General features: G+C 43.5%; 1 pseudogene; it reads right to left on the bottom strand.

Moving 5' to 3' along the window:
• Positions 1-7,450: 7,450 nt before the first annotated feature.
• On the bottom strand, positions 7,451-8,632 carry LOC147818409 (E3 SUMO-protein ligase ZBED1-like; annotated as a pseudogene).
• Between the last annotated feature and the right edge of the window lie 754 nt (positions 8,633-9,386).

A 9,386-nucleotide genomic window follows, 5' to 3' on the forward strand; every position in this document is an offset into this window, starting at 1 on the left:
CTGCCAATTTGTCCCATTTTAGTCTCAGCTTGTCCATGCATGCATTTACCTCTGTGAAAAAATCACTCCCTGTCGTAGTCCCTTTCATTGACCGCATAGCTGCCAGCTCCTCCGTCATCTGAAAGTCTTTTGTCATCCCACGAACAAAGATAAGTAACTGGGCTGTGTCGCGGACATCACAGCTCTCGTCCAGAGCCAAGGAGAAAAAGTCAAAATTGCCCGCTTTGTTATGCAGCTGAAGCTCCAGATTTCCCACGTTGTCCTCGACCCGTCAAGTTATGGTTGGCCTGGAGAGGTGCACATTCGCAAACACTTCTTTTTTCTCAGGGCATATTAGTGCTGCAGAGTCCACCAAACATTCTTTGACAAACTCCTCGTCAGAGAATGGCTTACTGTTTTTTGCGATTTTGTGGGATATCACAAAGCTGGTCTTGACTCCTGCTTCCCTGCATGTGTGAAGCTTGGTAAAAAGTCCTTGCTGCTTTGCCGCTTAGCTAGCAAAGCTTCAGATGCCCGCACCTGCTCTGCATCAGTCAAGTTCTTGAATTTCTCTGCGTGTTTTGTCTCGTAATGGTGATTCAAATTGTAATCCTTAAAGACAGCTATCTGTTCTCCACAAACTAAGCACACAGCTTTACCTTTGACTTCAGTAAATAAATACTTAGAAGTCCATGCCTTGTTAAAAACTCTACATTCTGTATCGATCTTTCTTTTTTTAACTTTAGCTGACATATTTAAGGGCTAACAGCTAACTCACATTTCTTGAAAGCTGTCCATCACATTCACCAACACATTTGAGTGAAGGTGCATACGGTCACGAGCAAGGACGTGATGTTATGTTAATAAACAAAAGTTGCCTTCAAAATAAAGGCAGTGCAGTTGTATTGCGTGTACCTATTACACAAAGATAAGACTTCTGCTGCTTAGCTATGCTGTGCTAGGAGAGGTTAGGCCCAGTCAGTTAACATTACCCAGTCCTTGGAACAAAACAAAGAGGTCTTTTCCGGTGTTGTTATAAAGTCCAGTGAGTTGGGAGGTTTCCTGGTGGAGTAAAGTCCTGTCTGGCTGTGTTGCTTTGCTGTTATCTCCTTTGTTCTCCTCAGAGTTAGCTGTTCCATGCTAACTCTGCTGTGGCTCCTGTTGCTTGGAAAATCAGCTGGCTGTGTTGTAGCTGCTGTTTCTGAAGAGAACTCGGTTCACTCTCAGTTAATCCGAAGCAGTTCGCTGCTGTTGAGGAGAAGAGTGTTTGCAGGCTGCTGTGAGCAGGCCGGGAAGAGAGCTGGTTGCTCAGGTAGCAGAGCTAACCTGGGCTGGGGCCTTGTTGCCCCTCGAAGAGCCGAGAGGAGAGAGCAGGAGCTGAGTGGTCAGTGAGGTCCCTGGAGGAGGGTCGTCCCCAGGTGTGAACAGTGAGGAACTGTGGGGAAGTGAGTTCCTTTGTCTGTGGAGCAAAGAAACATCTGGTGGCCTGAATGAGTCCCAACCAGTGGCGATTGCTCTAAGACTGCAAGGGAAGCTCAGCTTCCCCTAAAATGTCAACAAAATAAGTGGTCAAATATGTGCTGCTGTGTGTACATTTCATTGACTAAATATGCGCTAGAACACGTTTATCTTTTGTTCAGAATCAGCTACTATCACAGGTAACCGACACGACTTCTTCTCATTCATCCCCGCAGCGCCACAGCGCTTTACACAGTGTAGACGCCGAGCGTCTCCTGACTTCAGTGGGGAAGCAGAGAGTGGGTTGTTCCACTGCAGCGAAACTAGACGGTCATTGGATAAATGCTTTGTCCCGCCCATCGGACGCTCAGCGTCTCTGGGGGTCTATGGGACAGTGGGCTGGCCTGGACGCTCGGCTTCTGCATGATGATTGGATGATCTGTCTGAGGCTGAGCCCCTTTTTGATTGACAGCGAAATGAGCGAATCAGCGATCTTGAAGTATAAGCATCCACCGGAGCAGTTTTTCAAGTTTTTCATTCCGTTGTTCGGAATTGATCTGGAGACGTTACTGATCCTCAGCGACTTTGTCTTTGTTAAAAACGACCAGCGTTGTGTTTGGCGACTCTCTTCTGTCACTCTGCGAATTTACATTTAAATAAACGGACACATTTTATCACGTAGGCCGAAAATGAGCTTCCCCTCCTTATAAGACCAGCAGCCGCCACTGGTCCCAACACAAGTTTAAAATGCATATTATTACATTCAGCTGGTGTCAGTTCAATAATGAGAAGGGAACCAGGAAAGACAGCTGAGTTTGTTGTATCAGGCACCTTCACAAGAGCAACCAGCAACAACATAATGTGTTTTGTAGTTTTTCTGACTCTTGGTGTCCTTGGAAGCCACAGGAACGCCATTGTCTGTTTTTAAAAACACCAAAGGTTGGAGAGAAACATCACAAAGTCTTCACCTTTAGAAATATTTTTTTTTCTTCCCACATGAAAGATGAAAGCTTTTGGTCTGACTGCAGCCATAAAGCAAAGAGGTAATAGATGGTCTGTGGTATATGAGGTGTGCCGCAGCTGGACACTGTCCTGTGACTCACATATTGAGTGGTGACAGAGAGGGAGAATCACACAGAGACAGAAAAAAGGCCTCTGCTGTTTGCTTTGTCTGCTGTGAATGTAAGAGGATGACTGGAGCCAGCAGGGAGGAAATGAGTCTGCAGAGTTCAGGACGAGTTAAAAATCACTAAACTTCTCAAATAAAGAGAGAACTGTCAAAGTTTGTCAAACGATTTCAAAGCCTGACCTGGTACATTTTCTGTACAAGGGAAGAGGTAGAGGAAGTTTGACTCAACAAGTCAAAGAGCAAATTATTCTATAGAATATGTTGGTTTTGTAGAAAGATGAGGACGACCTTCTCTCAGCAGGAGACTGAGCAGCTGAATTTAGCTGGAAGCGTTCATCCCTTTTGGATTTGAACAGGGAGTTTGAAGGACTTGTAAAACTTGTGAGTGCGATGACATGTGGGCTGCAGGGAGGAAGTTGATGCACCTGTGTGAGGAAGGTGATAATGTTGGTTGTGCATGTACGGAACTTTTTGGCTTGTGCCACAACTCTGAGGACGGAGCAACAATATGAAGCGCACCGGACTCATGAGCTCCTTCTGACGTCTTTACTCCTACCTGACATTTTGTTTTTAATCCTCCATGCAGGAAACCATTTTGTTTTCAGGTTGTCCGTCCATCCCACTCTCATGGACACAATATCTGAGTAACGCCTTGATGGAACTTTTTCAAATCTGGCACAAACATTCACTAGGACTCAACAGATGAGAAACTAGGATGAACTGATTAGATTTTGGTTGTCAAATGTCGAGGTCACGGTGAGAAAAACCTTTATAGCCATTACTCAAGACTTCACACAGCAATTGTGACAAAATATCACACAAATGGTTCATATTTTATAAGACTCTGGATAAACAGGGTTGTGACCTGGAACTAGTCTGAGTGGAGGAGGCAGATAACCACGAGGAGGTGATTCTAGTTTGGATTGTGTATCATCTCATTCAGGAAACGTATACAGTAAAAGGGAGATCTCTGAAAGATGTAGTTGTATCGACTCCTGACTCACAACTGTCCACAAACTGCTCCTCTATTGTGGAGTAGTTATAACTGATAGTGTCCAGATGGAGCCACTTCTATCCTTCGTAACCATGGAAACCAAGGTCCCATAGATGAGGATGATAAGGAGAGGGCAAAATTCTTTTCATCAAAGCTTCGTTTAATCCATATGAGGTTCCTACGCTGTTGATACATGAGTTGAAGCAGACGTGATTAGATGGGGCAGTTTGGAAAATGGAGAAAGAGAGGGAAAATAGCTAGAAGCGAGGGGAAGGGACAGGCCAGAGGAAACGTCAAACTAAAGTTTGGATCATTTCAAGCTGAAAAAAAAGAATTCTCTGTACAGTGTATCCATTGTGAAGCGGAGCTAGCCTACCACAATAGCACGACGTCAATGCTTCAACATCTCATTAATCCAGGTCTATGCATTGACCTCATCTCGTTAACATACCTGTAGACATGAAGACTCACCAACACATGGGTGTCAGTAGAGAAAAAAAAAATTAAAGTCTCCAGAAATCAAATCATACATTTTCAATACCTTCAGTGTTTCCCTCCTTGTGAGTTCCATGGTTACACAAATGTTTTCATCACTCACTGGCAACACGCTGCTGTCAGTGTTTTCAGCGTTATTAATGTCATTTCAGTAGCGGTGTCGCCCTCTTGCCGCTCCTCGCCTCGCACACTGTCTATCCACAATTCATTTCTAAAACAAGATAAGAAATAATACCTGTTGTTCCTGCAGCTTCATCAGCCTGAACTTTGATCTACCTCTCAGTCAACCCTCTCTGGGAGCCGAGGCGCAGAAACAATGCCGACGTTTCAGTCGGTGGAAATATATTTCTGTGACCTCCTGAACCTGCTGACTCGTGCTGAGGTTTGCCCTTTAACCCCAATTTGTCTTCCACAATGGTCCTCATGTCAAACATGGCCATGAGGTACGAACACTGGACTGGTGGGAATGCCGGGAGCTTCCTTCATGTCATATTATTATTTTTGACAGGATGTTAAACTTCCCCACACTCTTGTTTGTTGGTGCTCAGCTTCTGCTTAATCATGAAGGTAATTATTAAACGGCGGGCTGAGAGATATTCTCTTATCATTAGAGTGAATAATCACACTTGAGAGAACTCCAGTCTCATCCACCTGATTTAACTCAAGTCCAGTCCAAACGGAGCGTCTTTATTTTGATGTCTGAGCTTTCTGGTTTCACTGTAGGCAGAAAAACATGGTTGATTTTGTCCTTTATAATCCTCACACAGCCTCTGTGACAATATATTTTGTCCAGTAAATTTCTCATCAGCCTGATCAGTTTGTCAGACTTCTCTCCTGCTATAGGTCAAATGGAGGGTGGAGTTGGTGTGTGGATTGAACGAATCGAGCATTTCAGTAGCAATTAAGTTGCGTGTTTAAAGTTTAAAGTTGTGAGTTTAAATTGAAAATGTTGTAGTGTGGACGTAGCCTTGTCCTTCATGTTATGCGCTCTACAAGGTGAGCTACCAGGGTGCGCCTAGGTCCTACTTTTAATATGAATCCACAGTCAGGCTTCATGCGATTTGAAACATGTTGATCTGATGCAGCTAGGCAATAAACATAAAGTCAACATGCTTTCAGAAATAATGCTTGTTTTCTGTGGCTTCAGTGTCTGTGTCCCCTCCATGATGCTGGGATCAGGTTTCTGTGGGGGGCCAGACCATCTGTGTCAGGACTCCTTGTTCTTCTGGTCCCTGAAGATAGTTCTTTATGACTCTGTTTGTGTGTTTGGGCTCGTGGTCCTGCTGCAGGATGTATCAGAATTGATCTCAGCCACTGGTGCAAAGTCTGAATGAATGTTTTCAACATTGAGAAAAAAGTGTCTGATTTCAATGAATCTGGATGTTTTGTGTACAGTTAATCAGATCCAAATGGAACCAGCTCTTGGAACCAGACCCTATTAAAAACACAAAATTATCTATTTTAGATCCAGGTGTTTTCTTCCTTTTGAGTCTGACAGAAGAACTCCTGATTCCAGCTCACTTTACTGTGTCAGTGTGAATTTGAAACTAAACCTACATTAAACTGAGTACTGAAAAAGTACTGAGGAAAAAGCTAAAAAAACCCCATCTCTTCCCTCTTCATTACATAAGTAACATGTCTGACAGATATAAACTCATATTAATGTGTGAATGAGTGTGATGAGTCCTGTGCGTCACATCAGACCCAATGTAGAAAGAAAAAAGTCATTAGTTCGTCTCTCGTCAATGAAGTCTGTACTCCCAGTTAATTAAACCAAGCAGTTCATTACACAGAGAGAGAGAGAGAGAGAGAGAGAGAGAGAGAGAGAGAGAGAGAGAGAGAGAGAGAGAGAGACTGTCTGTGTGTGTGTGTGTGTGTGTGTGTGTGTGTGTGTGTGTGTGGGTACAGGTCACTACCACAGCCTACAGACGGGGGAAAATGAGACGACGACGAGGCAAAGAGAGAGAGAGAGGGAAACGTTTCTCCTCGACTGTGAAAATGAAGCTCTCCAACTGTAAAATTAAATCTTCTACATAGGAACATTGTTTGTAAAAGCTAACAAACAAAAACAAATGAGACCGTTGTTTGAGATTCATTACTAACTAGTCAAGTGTGGGAGCGTGACAAAGTCATTAAAGTCCCACACTGATGAGATTTCAGCTCCCGTTTCAAGACACTTGGTCTCCAACTTGTTGCCTTTATTTTTGGTCTTTTTGCTTTGTTTTCTAGTAGAGACACAGAGGATGGATGGATGGATAGATAGTGATGTAACAGTGTGTTCACCTGACACACAGAGGGTGAGCTGTTGTATGAGTATTATGACTCAACTCACGGTCGCTCATTTTTATGCCTCCACGCCGCGGTCAGTCAGAGCAGGAGCCATATTGTTTCCAGGTTGTCCGTCCGTCCCATTCTCATGGACACGATCTCAGTAACGCCTTGACAGAACTTTTTCACATTTGGCACAAACATTCACTAGAACTCAAGGATGAACTGATTAGATTTTGGTGGTCAAAGGTCTAGGTCAGTGTGACCTCACAAACACTTTTTAGCCGTTACTCAGCACTTCACACAGCAGTTATGACAAAACTTTATATTAAATATTTTCTATGACTCTGGATAAACGGGGGTGTAACCTGAAACTAGTCTGAGTGGAGGAGGCAGACAACAGGGTGACCCAAATACAGAACAGACACATTTGTGTTAAATTACTCATCAGTTTATTGTTATATTGGCATTATTTTGGAGCAGATTTTTTTTAAATCTCCCCACTATCGATATCAGTATTGGCCCCAAACTGGCCTCCAGTTCTGGTCTGGCTATAGTTCAGCTATCAGTCTATCCAAATCTCACTTCTGCTCTGCTGGTAAATAAACTGCTCCACAGTTTGTACCTTCCATTTGTTACATAATAATAATTGCAAACACATTCCTTTGATTTACCTGTGTGAACTTGAGTTCAGGATCATGGACTCATTACTTCACCAAGAATTCACTTATTTTTGAGGATGTTCAAATGATTGCTGCGGTGACACTTTGTGGTGTGACCGAGCTCTCATCCCACTTATCCTTCCTCCAGGTATCACACTGAGTTTGTAGTATTTTCTTCTGAGAGATATAACAAACTAAAATTAGTAAAAAAAAAAAAAAAAAAAGAAAAACAATTATTCAATGCTCATGTGTTATTTATAGGGCTGTCAAATGATTAAAAGTTTTAATCTGATTAATCACAGGGTAGCTGTGGATTAATTACGATTAATCAACATTCCTAAATATGACCGAAAATTTCACATTTTCTCTGTATATTGTTGTTGGAACGGAAATATAAATGACAGGAGGCTGATGTATATATATTTAACATTTGTTTTTTATTCATAACAAATCCAAATGATGTTATTACTGAGGTTTTAGCCAGTTGCTGAGGAAAACTAACTGTTTAACATTTTCCGAACGTAAAACTGACTGTTTCTTGTGAAGAATGTGGCCTGCAACTGAGAAGAGTCTTTCACATGGAAGCGTGGATGCAGGAGTGGCTAGATATTTGCGGGCAAGCAGGGCCAGCTTGTCATGGGCGCCTGAATGAGCAGCCCACCACTGCAAGGGGCAGTCCTCCATACTGATGCTCGGCTCTGTACCTGTGTTTGGCTCTGTCAGGCTGAACCTCCTCATCTGATTCTGAATCTGAGCCCATCTGGAGAAGACTCATTTTCTTAATGGTTGGCCCACCTTGAGAGGTCTGCAGAGACCTTCTGGGTGATTGTTCATGCAGCATGCCTCCAAGTGTGGTGCATACCTCTTCTCTTTCACTCTTGGGCAGGCTCTTCAAGGCTTTGAAGCGTGGATCCAGCGCCGTTGGAAGCTTGAGCCGTGCATTGTTGGCATTTTCTTGGCGGGAGGCGAGGTCTTCCTCCAATGTTGTCTTAAATCTCCCCACATATGCAGGGTCTTCATCGGAGACTTCCATTACATGACGCAAGTGGCAGAGGGCAGGCAGTACTGCTGAGCCGGAGACGTAGGCCTCTCCACCCAGAATCTCAGATACATACCTGCGGTAGAATAAAACACGCACACAGATACAGTAAGTTAATAGAGCACAAGTTGGTACGTTTACAAATAAATTAACATTTAATTTGAATTTAATCAGTTCATTTTTAATTTACACTAATAGTCACATTATATGTGGATTTCTTACCTACAGGGCTCTAGAAGAGTTTTCAGTCTCTGCAGTTTGTCCCATTGTGGTGGCGTCAGCATAACTAGTATGTTGTGTTGTTGGTCCAGGGTTGCTTTTATTACTGCTTGATTGCGGTTCAGACGCTTGACCATTTCCAGTGTTGAATTCCAACGCGTTGAAACGTCCTGGATCAGCGGCTCCTACTGCTGTCCCAGGGCCGCTTGCTGTGCTTGCAGCTCTGAGGCGTTTACCTGGCTGTGTTTGAAGTGGCCGACAATTTTTCGACAGTTGGCCAAAACATTCGCAAATCCACTGTCAGAGAGGCTCACAGTGATGCTTCTTTGTAGAATGTGAGCTATGCAGGGCATGTGCTCATGTGGCAGTAGTCTAGCCGCAGCTATCATATTGCGTGCACTGTCCGTCCCTATAGATGTGATTTTTCCTTCAGTTGCCCACTTGAGTGCTACTGTTTGAAACTGTTCTGCACATGCCTCTGCAAAGTGACGCTCTTCTGTTTTCATTACGGTTAGAGCGGCGACGAGTGGACGGAGTGGGTTGAATTGTGAGATATACGGGGTGGGTCATTCTGCACATACGTTAATTCCACAAATTAATTGTCTCGCGTTAACGCGTTAATGTTGACAGCCCTAGTTATTTATTATTGCTAAATAAGGGGATCAAAATGTAGACAGGTGACTCAGCGAATGGGAGCAGTCACTAGTACAACCTCTACTGTTTGTCTTGACTTAAACACAACGTCCCATTTGTTTCCTTACACAGAGGACTCGTCTATTAGTGTTTGCGTGTATAAAATCACTGATTTAATCTGCAGGTTTCTCTAACATAAACATGAATTCTCTGAACTCTACTGCTGCTCTCAGCCTGTGATCTTCCTGCTTCATGACTGAGTGTTTGTCTGAGGCCCAGAGGCTCAGTTCTTTACGGCTGCTGCTCTGACTTTCCTGCAGGTTTATGAGTCCTGAAATGACCCTGTCTGTTCTCGCCTCCACACTCAGGTGTCCTTTATGTGTCTTTGCACCTCCACAACACTTCCTGTCAGAATTTATGGCAGATGTCTTGTTTGTCCATGCAGCAGGTACAAGTCAGGTGATAAATGTGTGTATGTTCTGTGTCCTGTCTATCCTCTGAAAGTTTTGA

This window comes from Seriola lalandi, unplaced genomic scaffold (genome assembly GCF_002814215.2).
Source record: "Seriola lalandi dorsalis isolate HSWRI2012SDOR001 ecotype SW California unplaced genomic scaffold, Sedor1 jcf7180002054585, whole genome shotgun sequence".
In the NCBI taxonomy this organism is placed as follows: Eukaryota; Metazoa; Chordata; class Actinopteri; order Carangiformes; family Carangidae; genus Seriola; species Seriola lalandi.